Raw genomic sequence first — 6,498 nt, 5'->3', positions numbered from 1 at the left:
TACTTCCCCCACAGAGGCCGATGTAGGGGAAGTGGGTGGGGATTGGAGATCTGGGTTCGAAATATCTGAGTTTGAATCCGGATTTTCCCATTTCCCAAGTACGAGGAACTTGGGCTAGATGCCTGTTCTCTCTCAGCCTCAGTTTCCTCTTCTCCCTAATGAGGATGTTAGTCCGCCCTGCTTCATATGGCTGTGAGGATTATATGATATGCGTGGAAATCAGGAGCTTAGTGCCTGGTAAACAGTAAACAATAAATGTTATCTCTTATTCCTGGTATCAGCAGTGTGACCTTGGCTAAGTATTTTAACCTCTCTAAACTCAAGAGAATAACACTGTGGCTAAGAAAAGGCTCTGGAATCCACTTGTCCCCATTTTCTCCTGGCTTCTCTCTTAGGTATGTGTCTTTGAGCAAATTATCTTACCTCTTGGTGTGCCTACTTTCTCCTGGAAAAATAATAATAATAATAATTTCAAATAGACCAGTGTGTGGCTCACGCCTGTAATCCTAGCACTCTGGGAGGCCCAGGAGGGAGGATCACTTGAGGTCAGGAGTTCAAGACCAGCATCTTTGTTTCTGGCTTATTTCATTTAGCATAATGTCCTCCAGGTTCATGACAAATGGAAGATCTTCTTTTTTAAGGCTGAATAATATGAAGTATACAAGCTTCTGAGGATTATTTCTAAAACTACGAAAATTAAAGTATATTTATTATAATTATATTTCCTATTAATACCCATTGTCCACTCAGATGCTGCATATTAAATGCTGAGCTTCCGTAGGCAGTTTTCCATAAGCCCTTACATGCTTCATTTCTATAGTCCCTCTACTTTGAGAAAGTGAAAATCAGTGTACTGATAATTGGACGGTGATGTACCTAACATACAAACAAGGACAGTGTCAAAGCCAACAGAAATCAGTGCTTCTCCCAAGGCCACACCATAGCAAAATGATTAACAGTCTCCTTAAAGAAAACCAAAATATTTCACTTCAAAATATACTTCTTTGACATATTTCCAGATAGCTATTCAGAAGGGCTAAGAAACACAATAATGGCTGAAATGCTGTCTTTTGTGGGGGAAATTTCCATCTGCAGAGAATCCGCATCAATGCAGTCAGGCTTTCTTTGAGTCCCTCCCTGGTCGGGATGTAAGAAAGATAAACAGATTGTGACATCTTTAGAGGTCTGAAAGAAACATTTACCATCTATTCTCTCCGAGGGCTGCTACCTGGGAGGTTTCATTCACATAACAAAACCACCCTTGCTAGCCAGGCCTTCTCTTCACCCCCTTCCCATAACCTGTCTTGCCACCTCCTCTACTCTCCTTTCTTGCTTCTTTCCTGGAACTCTGATCTCACGATGACCCAAACACACTGGTAACCCTCTCACCAGGCCTTTGCATGAGCCATTGCCGCTGATGACCACCCTCATTGCCCAAGTATGTTGCTTGGCTAGCTCCTCCAAACTTTTGCTCAAATCTCAGTTGCACAACAAGAAATTCCCAAATCTCACTTCTCTCAATGCCTTTTTAAATATTGCAAACTGGTTCCTCACCCTCCACCCTACTGCACCCTAATTCCCCGAAGGAGTGCAGGAAAATTCACCCCAAAATATGACTCCTTGGTATAAAGTGTATTTTGAATTGAAGGCCAGTAGAGATAACAAGCCTTGGAAACTGCTTTCTTTCCTCTATTTCCATGAAGACCTCAGGGACCCATCAAGGAGAACAATTGTCTTTCCCTCCCCTCCCTGTTATCTCATTATCCTATTTTAGAAATGAGAAGCAAGAATGCAATCAGACCTGGCCCAACCCTTTTTCAAAATAATGCCTGTCTTTCAGGTTAATTTAATTTCCAAAGAGAATCATTTACAAGTCAATCTCTTTCTCCCATCCATTCATTCTCCCAAGTATCTATTCTTTCTCCCCAATAACCATTTACTGACCCTCAACAGAATTACCTATATTCCCCACCTCCCCCCACCCCAGGAAGATATATAAGTATTTGGGATATTGGGCAATCACTCTGTCATTCTACCCTTGTGCGTGGTAACAATAAAATTTGTATACCCTTCCTCTTATTAACCTGCTTTATCATGAGTTGATTTTTCAGCAAAACTTCCAATAGCAAAGGGGAAATTTTCCCTTCACCCCAACACCCCTGCTCTGCTCTACTTTTCCTTTATTCCATAGAATTTGCCTTTTAACTTACTATAGAATTGATTTATTTGTTATGTTTATTTATTTTCTGTCTTTCCTAGCTAGAATATAAGCTCTAGGAGGACAAGAATCTTGGCCTGTTTTTATTCAGATGTATCTCAAGTGCCTAGAACGACGTCTAGTATGTGACAGATGTTCAATAATATTTGGGTAAATGACAGAATTCTCTGATATTATAAAAATTACTCAGTAATACTATGCCTTGACCCACCATCCATACCAAATAGGAATAATTATGTTTTGTATTATAAGGAAACAAAATAAACTAAACAAAAAGCCACGTCTGTTTCAGTTTGCTGGGGTAAAAATTCAGCAGAAGAACAATTCATGCATTTTTTCACTCACAAAATATTTATGAGGGACCCTACTCTACCAGCAATACACAAACAGCCAGCTTCTTAATTGTAGGGGGAGTAATGGCATGTTGTAATGTGAGGGCATCTAGAACCTTCTCAGATTGCTAATGCCTTTGCAGATGCCAAAGTCCAGAGGGGGCTGCCTGTACTCTGGGGAGGACCCTCCTGGGAGCAAAAGAGCTTTGCCTTATCCACTGCCACTTACTGGGGGGGTAAGGCCTGTGGGGAGTGCAGGGAACTTTACCCCAAAATATGGCTCCCTGGCATAGTATTTTGAATTAAAGGCCCTTAGAGACCACCTAACGCTGAAAGAGACTTTTCCCCTAACTACAAAAGACCTGACAGACCCACCAAAGAGAAAAATTGTTTTTCCTTCCCCTCCCTGTTATCTCATCTTCTATTGCAGAAAAGAAGACCAAGAACTGGGCCCAGCCAGTGGTGACTCCTGCCTGCCTGTAGTCCTAGCCCTCTGGGAGGCTGAGGCGGGAGGAACGGTTGAGCTCAGGAGTTTCAGACCAGCCTGAGCAAGAGCAAAACCCTGTCTCTACTAAAAATAGAAAAATTAGCCGGGCATGGTGGCTCAGGCCTGTAATCCTAGCACTCTGGGAGGCTGAGGCCAGAGGATCACTTGAGCCCAGGAGTTTGAGGTTGCTGCGAGTGAGGCTGATGCCAGGGCACTCTACTCAGGGCAACAGAGGGAGACTCTGACTCAAAAACGAAAAAAAAAAAAGACCAAGAAAACAATCCACTTGAACAGATCCTTTCACGAGATTATGTCTGTCTCTCAGTCTCATTCAATTTCCAGAGAGAACCATTCACAAATTAATCTCTGTTCCCCTATCTCTTCATTCTTCCTGGTAATCCTTTATTGCCCCTCAACAGAATTACCTATATTTCTCATCTCCCCCACCCCTCTGAAACAAGACTATAGAAGTTTATGGGCCCCAGTGGGATATTGGGTAATCTCTCTGTGATTTCCACCCCTCCACCCCTACTCCTGTCCCATGCACCCTGATACATTTGTATATCTTTTCCCCCTGCCTTTGGTCAGTTGATTTTCCAGAGAACCTTCCTAGGGTGAAAAGGAAGTTTTCTCTTGGCCTCCACACCAGCTTAAGAACACTTGGTAGAGATCAGAGAAGGAGAGAAAGGAGGGTTAACAAGAGGAGATGGTGGGTGTCTCCTTCACAATCTTGCATGAAGCCATTGTCATGTCCTAAGCGTGGTGAGCATAATAAATAAATAAAACAAAAATCTTGCATGGCTTGACAAGGAGTGTGTAGTAGAGCTGGTCAGGAGAACAGAAACCTTAAATCAGGACCGTGCAGAAAATCTAGGCTATATAGGAGACATGGGGGAATTTGGGGGCCTGAACACAGTAGCTGTGTGTCCCTGGGCAAGCTACCACCTCGGTTCCCGAAACTGCCCTTTATAAAAGTAATAAAGGGCCACAAGGTGGGAACTGCGGTTGGGGAAATACATATATAACCAGCCATTGTTCCCTAGCTTGCTTTCTTATAATTGCCTACTACTCAGGAGTCGCATAGCTGATGTTCATAAAGATTCTTAGCTTTCTTCATTGCTGCCATAGATAACATCACCCTTGTGAAACCTAAGGCTGGTTTGTGAGATATCTTCCAGGCCCTGCATTCCAGTGGAATGGTGGACCCATGCAGACCAGTGGCCTATACCCAGGAACTGACTCACCTGGTATTGAGACCCCCACTCAAGAATCGACTCAGCAAAGAAGACAATTTCCACACACCTATTGTTTCTGCCTTGAACCCAGCCAATTGGCAGCCCCAACTGCCTAGTCCTTTGCCTGCCAACTATCTTTAAAAACCCTTGCTCCCAAATTCTCCAAGAGGCAAATTTGAGAACTTCCTCCCATTTCTTTGCACGGTGCCTGCGATATTAAACTCTTTGTCTGCTGTAACCCCTGGTGTCTCAGTGTATTGGCTTCCTCTTCTTGAGCAGCAGGCAATGAACATGGTTGGGCTGTAACAACTCCTTCTTGGTGAAACAAGCCTAATAAAATATCTTCCTTGAAGTTTTTTGCTTTTTTTTTTAAGACATAGTCTCACTCTGTTGCCCAGGTTAGTGTGCCCTGGTGTCAGCCTAGCTCACAGCAACCTCAAACTCCTGGGCTCAAGCGATCCTCCTGCCTCAGCCTCTCATCCCTTCTCAGCCTCCCAGAGTGCCAGGATTACAGGTGTGAGCCACCTTGCCTGGCCTTCCTTGAAGTATTAAATGAGTTAATATATGTAAAGCTCAAGCCTGCAATTGTGGCTCATGCCTGTAATCCCAACACTTTAGGAGGCCAGGGAGGTGAAAAGATCACTTGAGGTCAGAAGTTTGAGACCAGCCTGAGCAAGAGTGAGACCCCCCCCCCCCCGCCCATCTCTACTAAAAATAGAAAAAAAATAGTGGGCGTGTTGGTGAATGCCTGTAATCCTAGCACTCCGAGAGGCTGAGGCAGGAGGATCACTTGAGCCCAGTAGTTTGAGGTTGCTGTGAGCTAGGCTGACGCCACGGCACTCTAGCCTGGGCAACAGAGCGAGACTCTGTCTCATAAAAAAATGAAAAAGAAAGAATGAGCCTTGTGAAGACCTCAGTGTCCAGGCCAGAGGGAACAGCAAGTGTAGGAGCCCTGAGGTAGGGCCACACTTGGTGTGATCCCGGACCTGCTGACATCAGCGTGGCTGGAGCCCAGTGAGATCAGAGGGTGGCCAAGGCTGGTCAGAGATGCAGTGGTCAGAGGGAAGGCAGGCTGGAGAGCTAGGGTTCCTATTGAGCGACTCCTCCCCAGCCCTCAATTCCCTCCTCAAGAGGGAATTTGGGGGTATCTTTGGGTGTCACTCTACCACCTATCACACCCAGTGAGACCACAGCAGGGGCATCCTGGGGTCACCTGGAGAGAAGGGCTGGGGGTGTTCCTGAAAATTTAGCACTTGTCCTGACCCCACATCAGAAGAAGGAGGACAAGTGGTTTGAGGAGAAGGAAAGGGAGCTTTATTAATTTGTCAGCAAATGAGAAGGTCAGCAGACTCCTGTCTTAAAGTGCCATGGTCCTATCTATAAGCAGAAATTAGAGCTTTTAAGGGGAGGGTTTCGGCTTCAGGGTATTGCTGTTCAACTACAGTTGATGGTTCTGATGGACCCATCTCCAGCAAAGACAATCTCTTGACTTCTGCCCCACAGTTCCATTGAGCCATCTCCTGAGGTACAAAAAAACAAAGAACACTGCCCTGCCCCTCCTGACCACCGGCCTCAGGCAGGGATGCAGGTTTTAATTCCCAAAAAGAGGTCAGGGGGTGGGGGTGGTTAAAGAGATAACTTGAAAAACATTTTACCCTTTTTCAGGCCATTGCCTCTGTTAATAGGGAGTAGGAGGAACACAGACTCCTTTCCTACATGTAGATAATCAGAGGGGCAGAGTGTCTTCCCAGCTTCCTGGCTCCTACTGGTTCTGGCTTCATGTTTGTCTGGGAGCTTCGGACTGAAGGATTGCAGCAGAGCATTCTAGATTTGGTAGTTAGCTAACAAGCATCTCACAGTGTCTTGTGCCTACGCTCCAGAAAATACAAATGCACATGTAATCGATGGATGAAACCGATGCCCTGCAGTTACCTGTCCTAAGAGGACTGGGATCTGAGCTCCCAGAACTCACTCCTAAAGAGCAGGGCCAGATCCCCGCCCCTCTGCTTGCAGGGCAGCCTTCCACTCGCCCACCCCACCTCTGCCTGGACCCTCAGACATTGGCTTCCCACATAGGAACCAGCAGAAGCTGCAGATGCCTCTTCTGCTCTCCCCGCAGCCCACCCTATGCCCAAGTCCAGCATCCTTACTTCTGACATCTCTGTCAAATCTGCCCACTTCTCTCCGTCTCCACCACCATCACCCTAAGCCAAGACACCGTCATTT

The sequence above is a fragment of the Propithecus coquereli genome, unplaced genomic scaffold (assembly GCF_000956105.1).
Source record: "Propithecus coquereli isolate 6110/MARCELLA unplaced genomic scaffold, Pcoq_1.0 Scaffold302, whole genome shotgun sequence".
Lineage (NCBI taxonomy): Eukaryota > Metazoa > Chordata > Mammalia > Primates > Indriidae > Propithecus > Propithecus coquereli.
This window is presented reverse-complemented; position numbering follows the sequence as displayed.